This window comes from Fukomys damarensis, unplaced genomic scaffold (genome assembly GCF_012274545.1).
Source record: "Fukomys damarensis isolate Sample0158 unplaced genomic scaffold, DMR_v1.0_HiC HiC_scaffold_12, whole genome shotgun sequence".
NCBI classification, from domain to species: domain Eukaryota; kingdom Metazoa; phylum Chordata; class Mammalia; order Rodentia; family Bathyergidae; genus Fukomys; species Fukomys damarensis.
Window position 1 is genome coordinate 26,033,785 of NW_022900924.1, and position 17,133 is coordinate 26,050,917.

Here is a 17,133-nt window from a genome sequence, read left to right on the forward strand (position 1 = left end):
TATACCTTAATGTTTTTGCTTATTTTACAATCTCAATTATTTCTAGATTTACTGTTCACTAAATTTTTCTATATTGATTTACACTTCACTGTCTCCTCAAATATATTTTTGATTTAGTACTGGACATTTTTTTATGTAAGAATATGAAGTGTATAATTTTGTTCTTGCAAGATTCTGGTTTATCTGTGAATTTATATATGGATCTTTCTTAAATTGTAAAACATAAAGACAATTGCTGTGGTTTGTATGTTTAATGTCCTAAAAAATCTGATGAGTTCAGATGTGGTGCTTTTGGTAGGTGTTTGATGATGGGGATTATTCCATTGATGGGTTCATAGCTGAGTGTGTTTCTTGGAATTTGGGCTTGGTCAAATTGGTGAGTCACTGGGAAGATAATATGTAGGGGTTGATTCTCATTTCTGCTCATCTCTTCTCTTTCTGCTTCCTGGTCAACATGCTTTCTTTTATCCTGCCATTCACTACTCTATTTCTACTTTTTAATTAGTCAAAATTGGAACAAACTCTCTGAGAGCATGATCCCAAACAAAACTTTCCTTCTTACATTGCAAGTGTCTGGTATTTTGCTGAAGTAATGGAAAAGTCACTACTATTGCATTGCCACTGATATCTATCAGGAAAAAATAGGTGGAGGATTTATCCTAGGAAATGTTTATAAGAACAATATATATCTACTATGTAACGATCTTATGAATAGGATAGCTTATATTTCCTGAGTTACACTTAAGGAAAGCGCATTTTGAAGAGAATGGTGAATTGCAAAGAACATCACTTAAGTCTTCTTTTGAATATACATTTTAAAAATATTTGCAGCTTTAGTTTATCTGTAGAGTGATAACTGTTTATAATTAGGCAGCAATTAAATTAAACATACTTAAATTATAAATACTTTGTCAATTTTTTTCTTATTTGTCAGCAGCAAATATTTTATGTACACAAGAAAAAATAATAGCTTTACCCCTTTTGAGGACATAAAAATGTTTAGAATAATGCATTTTGTAGCATATGAATAATTTTAACGTCTCTCACATATTTGATAAAAATATATTTTAATTGTTTTTCTAAACATCCATGGGACACATAAGTATGTACTTAATCTTGCATTTTTACAAATATTATCCATGTCACTGGAAGTTAATATGGGGAAATCATTTAATCTATCTGAATGTCATTTTCCTCATCAAACTTTTAGGTGAGCTGCCATGACCCCTCCTATGGTTTCCAAAAATGCTAACTCTATTAACTAAGAAGACATTTTTATTCTTATTACATCATAATTTGAAAATTAACCATATAATAATTAAACTTATCAACTACATAAGAATGACTATATATATATATATATATATATATTAGTTGAATGTGATAAAAAGGAAAGAACATTTATTAAATGTATACAAATTATCAGAATATAAGTAGAAAATGAAAAATATAATTAACGGTGAGAGTTGCAAGGAAATACAGCTATATACTGCTTTTCATTTTGTCATCTTTTTTCACAGAACTATTATAGGATTATTTATCATCATGTTGAAATGACCTCTAAAGTGGTACACTGATGTAATACAATATATTGGAAATATTATAAATTGTTTAAATTTAATTCACTTTAAAGGATTTTATATGTGTAAACACTTTTACTCTGATTGAATATGTTAAACAGAGTAAACTCTATAATCTTACAAAAAGCATGAAAGAATTCCCATACAGAACAGGTGGTTAAATTAAAATAGTTATTTTCTAGGGTTCCAATATACAGAATGCTTAATATACAATGTTTGTGTCTACTACCATAATTTTTAGAAAAAATCTAGAGTTGTTTGAACATTTTTTTGGGAGGGGGGATATTGGGGATCAAACTTAGGTCCTTATGCTTGCGAGGCAGGCCCCAGAACCACTGAGCTAAATTCCCAGGCCTGATAAAATCTAGAGTTGTAACTCATGTCACCTTTAGATTTTCTGCTAAGCAATGTCATAACTATTAAATAATTCTTAATTTTTCATAGGGGAAATTAAAATCGCATATAATTTCTCTTAAATCAAACTTTCTTGCTACAAATGAACAATAAATTGAAGAAAATATAATTAGAAGCCATTAAAAATTACACTTTGCTGGGTATCTTTCCAAAATAATTAAAATAATTATATCATAGGGATATATGCACACCTATGTTTGCAGCAGCACAGTTTGTAATTGCTAAAACTTGGAAGCAGCCCATTTGCTCATCAGTTAGAGAATGGAAAAAGAAGATGTGGTTTTCATATAAAATGGAATACCACTCAGCCATAAAGAATGAGAAATTAGAGGTTTTCCTAGGAAAATGGAAAATGGATACATATTGAGGATACACTCCTAAGTGAAATAAATAAGTCACACATGTATAAATACTGAATACTTTCTCTGGTGTGTAAAACTGTAATGTGCACAAGTTCTTAATGTTATAATTGACAAGTGAAATAGGAAGAAAAGGGCTAAAGGTGTAGGGGAAGTGGGAAGGGTAGGGGAAAGGAAATAAGGGGAAAGAAAAAAATGAGAAAATGAAAAAAATGTAAATAAAGTGTTTGTAAATAGGGAAGGGAGGAGAGGGTGAAGGGAGAGCAGGGGTAAGGGGAAAAAAACAAGAACCAAGACCTGTCATGTAAAGGTACAAGATCCCAGTGACGAATGTAACTGTTCTGTACACCTAAAATGTACAATAACTTTAATGAGAAAAAAATTGCAGCTTGTTAACGGTAGAATAATAAAATTTATCAGAAAATGAGCTTACTAACTGTGAGTAAATTAGACAGGTATCCTCAGGAAAGGAGATACAACACTAAAGAAATTGCTTTAAGTCTGGTGTGCTTGTGGGCAAATATTTCAGTAGTTTCCTGTTTCTGATGCACAGCTCTTGAATATAATTTTGATGTATGTGGTGAATGAAGAAAATAATAAAAATTGAGATTTACCTAAAGTGAAGAAATAAATCAAATCAAATCATAAACACTAAAGAAAGAAGAAAAAAACAATAATAGCATGAGAAAAAGGGAGGAAAAGTGGCAGGAATGTAAAGGAGAAACTTTGTTGACTATTTTGCAGTAAATGAGGTAGTTAGTTTAATATGCTACCATAAAGTTGGGAAAATAAAAAATTAGGAAGAAAAGGGCTAAAGGTGTAGGGAAAGTGGGAAGGGTAGGGTAAAGGGAATAAGAGAAAAGAAAAATATGAAAAAATGAAAAAGTGAAAATAAAGTATTTGTGAATGGGCAGGAGAGGAGGGGGTGAAGGGAGGGCAGGGACAGGGGGAAAAAATGAGAACCAAAACCTGTCATGTAATGGTACAAGATCCCAATGATGAATGTAACTGTACTGTATACCTAATTGTACCAATAAACTCAATAAAAATAAAAAAATAAAATTGAAAGAATGAAAATAACTAAGGAAACCAAACATGTTTTTAGTCCTGTTCATCACAGTCTAAATTTCTAAGATTTGAATACTATTTTAATACAAAATCTAATATGAATTTGCAGTCTGATTGTCCCTCAGCATTTTCTGTGGCCTAAGGTATTTTAATAATGATAATATTTCCAGATATAAGGTATCATTCCTATCTTGGAAACTCCACAAAACCTCTGAATACTTTTTGTGGTCTACATTTAAGATATTTTAAATAATGAACACAAAAAGAAATAATTTAAACTTTTAGCTAACTTGATTTTAATTAAATTGTCCATGTATAGTTTTCTTTTTTTGTTCAAAATATCATAGGTAATCCGATTCCTTTAAGAGTTTTGTTTTGTTTTGTAATTATGAAGGTTGAACCCAGGGTCTCACACATGCTGGAATGAAAGTTAACAGCTCTATTAAAGTTGCACCTGTAGTCCCTCTTTAATTTTGGAAATTTACTAAGTTTCAAATTCATCTACACTGTAATTATTTTTAAAAACATATTTAATTATGACATATTCTTATGTGTGCATAATTATCTTGGATATAGAGATTACAATTCCAAATATGTAGCTCTTGATATTTTTCATAAGAAACACAATATGTAGCTATTAGCTATCATTAATGCTTTTTTCTTATTTAAAAATGTTAAAGTAAGAGTTTAAATACAATTATGTATTTTGCATGCATTGTTTTATAAGGTAATTAAGGATGTGTTTTTTAGTAAGAAAAAATGATATCAAATAAATCCTACAGCTATGGGAGTACTATTTTTAAAAATCAGTTATTCTCTGAAACACAGGAAGCTGCTTTTCAGAAATTAAAACAAAGCAAACTGCTGGTAACCATCCTACTGTATACCACTTCTCAAAATAGTACAAGCATTTTCACAAAAGCCAAGTCATTCATTATAAAATGCTCCCAAGGCATAGATTTTCTCCAAGTGGGCTCCACATTTCTCCTTTGCAAAGGAAATCAATTTTTAAAAATAGGATGAAATGCTTAGTCAGAGCAATTCAGTTACTTTAAGCAATGCACCAACTATAGAGTGTTGTATAAATATATGATTATTTGAACAACATTTATAATTATAATTTAAATAATTCAGTAGATATTTTCAGTGACTATTAAAGGGCAAAACATATTTGCAATAAAATTCATTGTTAACCATGCACTGGAAATATAAATCATAAAGTAATATTAGAAGTTTTTCAATTAATAATTATTTGATTTTTTAGTACAAGTGTATCATGAAAACAAAACTTTCCATGACATACAATGTTATCACAGGACCTTCTCCAGCTATACACCCTTCAAAAAATATAAAATTATTCCTTTTAAGTGTAATACTTCTACTGAGTTCATTAGTCTTTTAACAGTGAAACTATTATATTAACACTCATTGATAGTATATCTTTTGCTTAGTTCTACAGATTAAGATTTGGAAAACTATATTTGTTTGTGTACTTGGAAATATCAACACAGACAAAATTAAGACAAGCTCATGCAAAGATAGATGTTGCAGTTTTATGAGAGGTTACTTTTCTTAGTAGGTAAATTGACTCCTAGAAACACACCATCTGGATAAAGAAGTATGGGTAGTCTCCTCTCAGGAAGTATGTACATCTATTCTACAATGTAAAATCTATATTTATATGCATATAAATGTTCAATTTATCACATTTAGTTTAGCAAATTTAATTTCTTATTCTTGTAATTTATTAAACTGTCTCATTTTCTGTGTTAGAATTTCTCATTAAGAATATTCTTTCATGCCACACAATTGCCAGTAGCCTTAAGTGTTTATTTATGGATAAAGGTAGCTTGCCTAGTTTTTGAGATCTATTTGTTTTCTTAGATGTGAATAGCCAGAAAGAACTTGTCTATGACTTTAGGCTTTAATCATTCTTCTAATTCCAGTAGGTTGAATGTCTAGGTATATAATTCTGCTTATTATATTTTCAGACATGCTCTTGGCTGACTACATTTAAGAAAAAAAAAGACTGAAAAATGAACAAATTCTTCTTGGTTCTTTATTCTGAATTCTACCAAATATTTTGATGATAAGATATTGTATACCTATAAAATTTTAAGACTATTCATTTATATGACACTTTATGATTTATTTGCCATACACATATTGCTTCCCATGTACACTGAAGGTCAAAGAAGTATGGTGAACTTAACAGTTTTCAAGAGATTGCTATTTTTAGAGAAAGGAAACTGAGGCTTATCTAATGGGACTTATGAAAATCATAGTACTTTATGAAGTAGTTAAGCTTAATATAATAAATATTGCTTTTAGTTCTCCAAACTTCTACTTTCTATCAAAAGAAAAGTAAACATTCATTTTTTTCCACTTATATCTTTACTGCGTGTGAGCTTTAAATGTGATGGTAACACTCCTGGTTTTAATTGTTTGTATAAATCCCAAATATATTTTCCACCACAGGCATCTTTAAATAAATTTGTATATAAGAAGTTCAAGAAAACTGCTTAACATTGTTTACATCAAAATGGTTGTAGTTAAATAGAGGTGGTGTAATAAAGAGTTTGATTCCTTGTTAAGGAATTCACAGGTGACAGATTTTTAAACTCTGCAGAATTTCCTGCCCAATCTAGGAATGCCTGAGCACTCTTTCCCTCAGTAGTGGTAGGAAATTTAGGTTCTGAAAGATACAGCATTGCTGTCCCAAAATTCTAATGCTACCTCTACCTCATAGTCACCATAAAATCCCAGTCACTCTTTTTTTCCATCTTAAAACTATTTTGAATTGAATTATACTAGGTATGTCTGTGCATTTCTTCATAAGAATCCTCATTATGGATGTAATAAAATGTTTCATGCTGTCTTCCTGCATGTTCAAAGTCAACAGCATCCACTTCTAAACAAAAATTTAGGTGAGGAGTGCATTTCTGTGTAGTGTCCAAATATAAAATCACTATTGAAGGGCCGGGATTTCGCACAGTGGTTCTCTGCTGCCTGCCTTGCAAGCACAAGGACCTGAGTTTGATCCCTGGTACCAAAATAATAATAATAATAATAATAATAATAATAATAATAATAATAATAATATCCCCTATTTATATCCAATTGTGTAATAACAATGTTTGAAATGAAGCACAGATAAACACTGGCACACATATAAATAGCACCACTATGCCCTATTTACAAAGACTTTGTTTCCATCTCTTCTTTCTCTCATATTTATTCCTTTCCCCTATACCAGAAAATTAATGAGTGAAAAAAAGAATATAAGATAATCAAGTTTATAATCCCTATAGAGTGAAGTTTTATAGACAAGGGAAAAATGCTATTGATCTGATTGTTGGTATGTTTAGCAAAATCAGTCCTATTTTGCTAGTCATATAACATGCAATGCTCATAAATTATGTCTGCCTGTCTTACTGACTTGCGTTCTTATACTAAATTATTATGCAATGTTTAGTACTGAATTATATGTTAATATTTGAATGTATCTCTCAAAATTATTTATCTAAAAATGTTGAGTTTTTATGCAAGTAAAATAAGTCATTTAATATACTTAAATGTCAATGTTTTTGGTGAAATTATGAATTATCACTTACAATATCTTCTGTGTGCCTATTGGGTCTATAAATGATAAAACTTTACATAATCAAAATCACTAAAATCATGTAAAACATTTAAAAAACAAATAAATTGATCTAGATCCTAACTGGCTATCTTTCTGCCAACAAAATGGACCATACTTCTGTTAAAATTTATAGCTCTCTCTGTATTTTAGATACCTGATTTTACTCAACTTCTGCTTTAAATAAAAATATTATGTACCATCTCTGTCTAAAAGTAGTTATCTGTTTTTCAATGATATATTAATTATAGAACAGACCATTGTGTTTGTTCAAATAATGAGGTAAACATATTGGCTTAGAATTTGCTAGTTCTTATTTACTTAGAATACATTTTACTGTATCATTCTAGTTTAAATTTTATCAGCTATGTCAAATTTTCTACCGATTTTCACAATGCTAAGGTTAGATCCATTGTTTACTTTGTTTTAGCCTATATAGCCTCTTCATTATTTTATCCATTACTTTGAAGGGTATACAAAATTCCAGTTTGGTTCATGGAAAATTAATTTTCTGCATCTTTAAAACTATGCTAACCCCTAGGATCAGGAGGTGTTCAGCATCCTCAGTTAGACTACACAATAAAGGTAAGAAATATGTAAAAACAAAACACAAACAAAAATCCTCTTACAAAAATATTTGGAGGAAATGTTTGGAAATTTTATATTCAAATAGAAGTTCAAGTCTAGCTTTTTGGTCTGCATGTGCGTTACTGAAACCTTCACTCAGGCAGATTTGTTATGCTCTTTTCCTGTTATCCACTGGCCTGCATTGCTTCTGCTGTTTTAGTGCAATGGAGAGATGGGCAATGGTTATGTTGAAGCAAATCAGAAGAAACAAATTTCAAGACAACTTTTGGTCTCCTGTGGTTTCCTTCACTCTCTGACTCTCTTTTTTCCCCCCTTTTTCCCCTCCCTCCATATGGTTATTGCAGATCAAGGTTTCTCCTCCATGTTTGTAATTTCTCCAAATTTTATTTTGAGACAAGGAGTTATATTAATTATCATACTAAGAGAAATTACTTAACTCTACCTAATAATAATAGTTTTAGTTATAAATATTTTAGTCTTTAAAAACTAAAACAATCTATACAGACTTAGTTTACTCAATTATCACAATCCTACTATTCCACTATATTATGTCTTTATTATTAAAGGAGACTCTTTTGCAAGAAAATAAAATTTTCAATGACTTAATTGTTATTCCTAGAACTTTCAGAAAAACCCACTGAAATGAATAAGAAAATATCTATTTCTTCATGGAGTTCATTAAATTACTTATATTTGATTGATTTTTCTAATACATTTCAGAATCCATACCTCAAAATTCTCATTCACTACTATTTCAAATGTTATCATATACTTAACATTCAATCTGAAGAAAGCCCCTAGTATTAAAGACCACCCTAAATCAGACTAGACTCCAAAATATCTAAACATTCCCAGCTTTACTCTCACTTTTCAGAGTCTACCAAGACTTTCTCAAGGTCGTGGTCTTCCATGCCACACTCAGAGTAAGTTTAATTTGTCTTAGCAAATTACTCTAGTGATATTTGGAGGAAGTCAATGTCTAACAATCTTACATTCCTCCCAAATTCCAAGTGACAATTCTTTAGCACATCATTGAAGATCAGCAGCTCAGAAGCAATGTTCTTTGAGGCCTCTTAGTTTCTCCATCATGGTATCCACAAGGCTAGACAAGTACAATTGCATAGGTCTGCATATTTTAAAGGGTCCTTAGCTTTTGATAAGTTTCTCCTGTTATTGCCTTAAATTTCTTAACAATACTTGAAAACTTTATTTTTATTTTGCACTGGACTCCATAAATTATGTGGTCAAGTCCTGCATTTCAGGGTATATATATATATATATATATATATATATATATATAGTCACTATTTCATTGATAAAACCAATAAGAATGTGTTACCTCCTATAAATAATCACTTTAAAGACTTATTACTATTTGTACTTGAAAACTTTTATTAATAGTGATTATTGGGATTATTACCAACACATCTGCTATTTGTTCCTATCTAGGTTCATCACTATTTTAGTTGTGCACCTGTAAAAAGGATGTGCATGTGAAAAGCAGCCAATTTTCCTTTTTGACCTATCCAACTTTCTATGATACCAGCTGTATGTAATAACATTAGGTGTTTTCCATTACAACTGAAGTTGAGCATTAAGTGACCTTTTAGATTGTAAAAACCACAGTGAACCAGAAAGAAATTTAAACTACTTATCTTGTTTCTAGTTTAAGAAAGAAAACAAAACTTAACTTTTTTGTAGAAGCTATCTTTTTTTTTTTTTTTTTTTTTTTTTTTTGTACTGGAGATTGAACTCGGGACCTTGTGCTTGCAAGGCAGGCAGCAGAACCACTGAGCTAAATCTCAAGCCCTGAAATTCAACTTTCAAAACAGAGGCCTTATAAGACTTTTTGTTACTAATTATTCTGCCATTTTTATATATTGTGAAGGAAATATATTAATAAAATCAAAGTACTTAAAAGTGTAATGATTCCCCTGTTCTGTACTTTAATTTCTTATGTAATATTTTCATAAAATTATCTTGTTTTCATGTATTACCCAATTTTGTACAGTATTCTAAAATGAAGCATGATTCAAATAATAATCACATTAGTTCCGTAAGACTCAAAGTCTCACTTACACTCTACGGAGCATGAACAGCCAAAAAGGCCTTGACGATGTTGGTCCTACAGCCCAACGAGGCTCCAGGAGCACCATGGAGAAACTAGAAACCCAGGAAGGAGGAACACACCAGGCTAGATGGTAAATAGACCTTTATTAGTCTGGCCAGATGGCACTCTCAGAACCAAGTAGCTCAGAGAGGCACCAGCTCAGGGGCTGAGGTCCTTTTTATAGGGGGCTTAACATATTAAGCTTGCAGGCAGGGGATAAAGGTCTGCTGACTTGAGCTGGTGGTCAGCAGTCACATACTCAGCAGTCACATTTTGATGATTCACAGATATTTATAGGATGGTTCAAAGGCCACCAAGACATTCAGGATGACCAAACAATTTGACTATTAACTTGGGGTCTCTATGTATTTCATAGTATAAAACCACTAACTTACACATTAATTCAGATCCAGACTTCAAACAGTACAAGATTGCCTTACATTGCTAAGCCAGGGTTAGAACAAAGGTTGGGGCTATGGCTACAATGGGAGGGGTTGAGACCACTGCCTCCTAGGCCCTTTGTCATTTAGCATGGGCTTGTAATTTAGGTCTTACCATCCCCACTGATTTTAAGTAGAATCAAATCCTTGATTCATCATTTTACTTACATTTTAAGCTAATGGCTCATAAGAATTTGTAAAGGCACCTGTTAGACAAGTTGGGGATTAAGATCCCCAGAGCACAAAAAGGTCACATATTTTTATTATGTGTGGGTGCATAAACTCTTAATTTAGAAGTATAATAGCTCATAACACACAATATAAGAGTCTATATCTTGATTCTAGTTTTCATTCTTCAGCCGTACATAGACTCACCAGCTTCTGGTGTGGTGAGAGCAGGGCTTTGAGTGTGTTGTCTCCTGGAGTCAGAATCCGTGGAATTGTTTTTTACTCTAAAGTAGTGGTAGCTGAGCTTCAGCTACCTTGACAGCTGTTGGAGTAACCATAATTGCCTCATATGGCCCTTTTTATATATGTGGTAAAAGGGGTCATTTTTTCATTTTTAACATAAACTCGGTCCTGAAGTTTTATCGGGTGGGCAGGAGTTAGCACAGGAAGGTCTTCTTTATTTTTTAATTTACCCTTGAATATTTGAAATAGCTGTCCAATTTTACTAGCTTTGATTCCATACTAGATAATTTTATAAAGTCTCAAGATACAGGGTTGCCTTCCAAACAAGACTTTATATGGGGAGAACCCAGTATGACTTGGGGTATCTTTTAATTTTAAAGAAGGCCAAAGGGTGCTGATCAGCTCATAACCCTGTATTATCTGACAATATTTACCTTAATGGTATAATTTATCAATTTTTTAACCTTATAAGAACTCTGAGGTCAATAAGCAGTGTAACAGTTTAGCTAGATCTCTTACAACCTCTGTTACAAATGCTGGCCCATTGTCATTGCCTATGGAGAGAGGCAGACCAAACCTTGGATTTTTTTTTAAATAAAATCTTTTATATCTCTGAAGCCCTCTTTGTTTTTATAGGGAAGGACTCAAGCCATCCAGAAAAGTACAAACCACAAACCGGTATTGACATATATTTATAATCTTTACAGGGGGTGGATATAATCATCTAAAGTTTTTGTTTAGTTGTCCTTTCAGCTTATATGTCTACCTTAGCATTGCCATTCACTATTGTATCTTTTTTTCTTGAATTATTATAGCTACTTTGTCAGATTTTTACATTGCCTTAAATAATTATATTATATCCTATTTTTCATAAGTTTGCCCTCTGCTGTGAGAAGACCACACTTGTATAGACTGTGCCATAGATATACCAATTTATAAGGATTCTGTGTAAACATTTACCCTCTTTTCTTTTGTCCATTGGAGAGCCTGTATCAGTGCCCATAGCTCTGCTCAGTGCACTGATCATCCAGTGGGGAGGGGTACTGCTTGGACCACCTCATCTTGAGTCATCTCTGAATAGCTAAGTATGTGAAATAGAAAGTAAAGGGCTAAAGGTGTAGGGAAAGTGGGAAGGGTGGGGGAAAGGGAATAAGGGGGAGGAAAAAATATGAGAAAATGAAAAAAATGGAAATAAAGTGTTTGTAAATGGGGAAGGGAGGAGGGGTGAAGGGAGGGCAGGGACAAGGGGAGAAAATGAGAATCAAGACCTATCATGTAAAGGTAGAGGATCCCAATAATGAATGTAATTGTATTCTATACCTAGATTGTACCAATAAATTCAATAAAAATTAAAAAAATGAATGATCTGCATAAGACAATTTTTTTAACCTAATTAAAACTAGTTTTGGGCTAGGAATTTAGCTTAGTAATTCTGCAGCCTGCCTTACAACTGCGAGGACCTGAGTTTGATCCCCAGCACCAAAAACAAAAACAAAAAAAATTATCCACAGATAATTGCAGCAGAAAATGACACACATACTCAAGCAAAATCAAGTTTTCAAGGGCAAACCATCTCTTTCCTTCTGCTTTTCATGTTTAATCTGGGATGCAAGCCTTTTGGATAGTGCCACCCACAATTGGGACGGACCCATCATCTTCAGTGTGCTGGCCTAGATACCAATTAACTCTGAAAATACTCCTAGGCACTCACAGAAGTGTGCTTTACTATCCTTCATTGAGTCAGGTTAACAGTCATGATTAACCATGTGTCCATATTTTGTTCAATGTTAGAATAATAAAGATAATGCCAACACACACACACATACACACACACACACACAAACACACACACACATATATGAGTCACAAGGGAGAAGAAAAAGAATATTAAAAAACAACATCAAAAACAAGCATATTTAAATATAATGGTAACAGATACTCTACTAAATCAAGAATTGTCACATTAGAGAAAAAGTAAATGAAACTGATTTCTTATAAATTAACATTTTAGATATTCTTTAGAACTAAAGGTATTAAAGGTTATATGAAATAATGAAGTGTTGAAATTTGTGTCAATGCCAATTTCAGGTGAATGAGAATTTTAGGCAAAAAGAGTGACCAGGGATAAATTAAATATAACATCATGTAAAATCCCAGGAAACTCAAAGTGGTAAAAACCCTGAAAACATTTTATTTATTGTTCAGCTTAAAATGATAATAAGCAAAAAGTGACAAAATTATTGGAAATCTGAAATCAGTTGTGGTATGTCAAGTGAATAATATTCAAGTATTTTAAATAATGAGAATTTTGTAGCTATATCTACAAACTTAAACATTGTGTAAAAATGTTCTAATAAAAACAAAATTAGCTTTATTATATAGTAGGCTTGAAAAATATCTTGATAAGCTATAAAGTGTTCAGATAAGAACTACCACGTTTTTATGTTTGTTATCTAGACTAATTTTTGAAATTCACTGCAAGTCATATGCAAAATTCTTTGAAGAAATTATGGTTTACAAAAGCAGCTAAATAATATTCAGACCTGACTGACAAATTGCAACATTAGAAAATGTGTGGGTGTCAAGTAGATACTATTTCGAAACTTTTTTCTAATCTAAAATACAATAACATTTTTGACATTTTCTCATCCTGTGAGTAAGAGATAATCTAAGATATATTTTCTAAATTTAAAATGTACATTTGAAATGTCTGCATTATAACTGTATAATACTTAATAAGCTGCTACAGTTATTCTGCTGTTTTTATACACTTAAATGTAAATTAATATTTTGTTTCCTTTTACTGTTAACAAAACTGCATATTGTTATATTTAAAATTTTTTAACAGGGCCGGGGATTTAGCTCAGAGGTTCGGTGGCCTGCCTTGCAAGCGCAAGGACCCAAGTTCAATCCCTGGTACAAAAAAAAAACAAAAAAAAAACAAAAAACATAACATTTAAAGAATTATATAACATTAATCTGTATTCCTGTATTTATCGAATGTGTGGAGACTTCAAACACAGAAATCACACTCATCACTATGAAGTTTCTACTTATGGCTATTATCAATTTGTCCATTTATTCTAGTACACTCATTTGTGAAGCCTAGAATTTCTTAAAATTTTATGAATATAATTTTATCTCTCTCTCATTGTTCTTCGTTCTGTCATTGATAGTGTCCTCTTTTACGCCATAAATCAAATTTGCATAATTTTGACCTACTGTGATTTTCTTTCTCAAACTGTAAAGAAATAAAATTGTTTTCTTTTTTAAAATTCATTTTGCAACCTTTAGAACCTTAATATTTGTCAAATTAGTTGTTCTTGTGATTCGAACTAGAAATACTTAGTCTTGTAATATAGCCAAACCAGTGGTAAAGAATGACAAGGAAAAGGATTCATCTTCAAAACACTGACTTCATATAAATCTATAGTCAATAGAATAATATTGTATTAGTAACTTTCCAGTTTCGGAGGCACAGTACGTGATATTCAAAATTAAGGAAGAAAAGTTTATTCAGTTCATGGTTCACAGTATTCGGTCCAAGGTCAGCCAGCTCCAAAGCAGAAACATCACAACACACAGGAAGGAGAGCAGGGAATAGAGAGAGGAAGGGACAGAGGTCCAGACTCACTGCCATTACTTCCTGACTCACTCAGATACTGAGAAGGGCGCTGCAGCAATCCTCTGGGGGCATCTCCAAGCCGATCAGGATCACATTCCACCCTAACCACCACAGTATTTGAATTCTGTTATGTATCAGAAGACATATTGAACCAAAAAAACAGACCCTAATAGAGAGATCCTGGGATTCTCTTATTTTTTGTAAGACTGTGAGACCTGTCCTTATCCCATCTGAAGATGAATGGTTTAAGTAAAAATCTCGCTCAAGTATGAGTCCTGATAACATTATTTTCTCGACAGACGATGGTTTGAAAAAAATAGTCAAAGAAAAAGAAATTTTCAAATTTTCTAGTTACAGAAACAAATAACTTTCCATGAAAAGTTGGGATTCCCAAGCCTGTGCAATTTCATTTATGCAGTCCTTTATGAATTTGCAAATTAATTTGAATCATATTTAAATCTACAACAGCCTATGGAACAAATGTAAAATATAGGAACCTCCAAGCTGTGTTTACTTCCCAAGAAAAGCGACATATAAAATAAAAATGTTAGAAGACAATCTGAGATACATATCTTTTTGCAAATAATTGTTTATGTAAATATATAAACAGAAACGCAAGAGCTAAATATAGGTAAGTTGTATCAAACTCACATATTTGATACATAGGCTGACTTTGCACGTCAAATAAATGTGTAATATAAAATCTTAGGGGATGTACAGAAATTCCACATATGTCGGGTCAATTAACTATTGCATGCCCAATTACTCTTTGTCTTTTATATTACTATATACACTTGGAATTGACTTAAGATTATATAAATAGTGGTATCTCTACTTCTGCCATGTATAATTTATCAGCTTTCCTTTCTGGTAAAGTTTTAAGCCTACAAGTTTAAAATTAGCTATTTAAAAAATATTGGGTTTATTGCTACATTTAGGTATGCATTATGATCACATTCATCATTGAGAATCTGTTCCTGTACATGATATAATTTCATTCTTAGTTTTTGCCACTCCCCTGCCCTCCCTTTAACCCCTCTACCTCCCATACACATAAGCTTTGTTTCTATATTTTTCTTCTTACTTTCAATTTTTTCTTTCCCCTCTTTCCTTCCCCCTGCCCCACCTCCCTGGTTCCCCTTTCCCTTTAAACATGTGTTTCATATTTCACAATATTTGTTATACATAAAATCAGTTATTTTTGTCTTTTATAAAAGCTGCAATTACAAACATGCTAACCCTTAGGTCTTACACTAAACACTGGGGCAGGAGAAGGGATATCCAATATACCTTCCCAATATCATTGAATTTTAATATTAAACTCTCAAAGACTATGGTACATCTCTGAATTATAAGCTATTTTAAGATTCCATCTCATGAAAACAATGTGTGAAGGAAATTTCATTTTTTAATTATGCCAAATAATATGTTCCTTTCTTCGTCATTGGAGATAGAAGAGCTTTCGTCCTGTCTTTATTAAAAAGACCTCGTAAATCATGCTTTGCTAACATAGTTTCAATGATTGACAAGGAAAGGGAAAAATGAGTAAAATAAGAGTAAAACTTTTATGTGTATGTGAAAAGTGTAGACAAAAATGAGGAAACCCACTGGGCAGTATATTCTTTTTACATTTACATAGAGTGATAGGATAGATTTAAAGTATTTCAATGTCAAATTAAATGTATCATTTGCTTCATCATTTTTACTTGTATAACTCTGAAAATTATAAAGGAGAGAAAGATTGAATTACATGGCCAAAAGTCACACTGTTAACTATTAAGGAGGGTTTTCTTTCACACTACTGTACAGCAACTAATTTTATTTTAAAACACAATGATTGATTTCTATAAACATTTAACATTATTAACAAAAACAAAAGCAAAAAAAGCAAAAATGCTATGTATTGAAAATATTTCTCAATGAAGATTTTTTGTGTCAAATATAGTTTTATAACAATTTGTAAATCTATTTCAGGAATTATGCATAGTTACGAATGATACTACCATTTACTTAAGAAGCAATACTAACCTATTACAGTCTGTGAAGAGAGATTGTGTCTCATTAATCTTTTGTCTTTCTCATATCAATTAAATAATAGTTTACACAGTAAATCTTGCATAAATATTTAAATGATTACAAATCTGAATTTTATCTTCTTCTTATTGGCACTTAAACACTGAATTTAAATCTAGTTTTAAAAGAAGAGTCTCTGTATTCACAGACATAAATAAAATGATGGCAGATGGAGCATTAGCTAGTCATGTTGCTCTAGGATTACTTGATTTTTTTGTTTCAAGCCGAGACCTTTGCTGATTTTTGTTCTAACAGTATTTCCAGAACAAAATTCAAATATCAGTGTATAAACAGTAAGTTTTAAATATATGTAATCTGAATTCTATTTCCTTGACAAAAGATCTGTGCAAACTTGAAGGAACTCAGAAAAAAAACATTTTTTATACATATACATATGTATATATTTATGTATATACATATACATTTTTTTTTTGAGGGTACCAGAGATCAAAGTTAGAACTCACATCCTTGTGCTTATGACTTAGCCAGCAGAACCACTGAGCTAAATCCCCGGCCCTAATTTCCATTATTTCAACAATTAATCCATTTTAATTTTTGTGAATTCCTCATCCTTATGTCTATGTTTCACTCTATTCATATATATATATATATATATAAAACATATGTATATTTTATATAATTATAAATATATAACATATAATTCATAATATATATATATAATTTATATATATAATTTTACTCAGACAATCATCTTTTTCTTTCCCTGGTGGGGATCAAACCTGGGGCATTCTACTACTAAAATATATTTTTAGCCATTTAAAATTTACTTTTGATATAAGAACTCACTGAATCATCTAGGTTGAC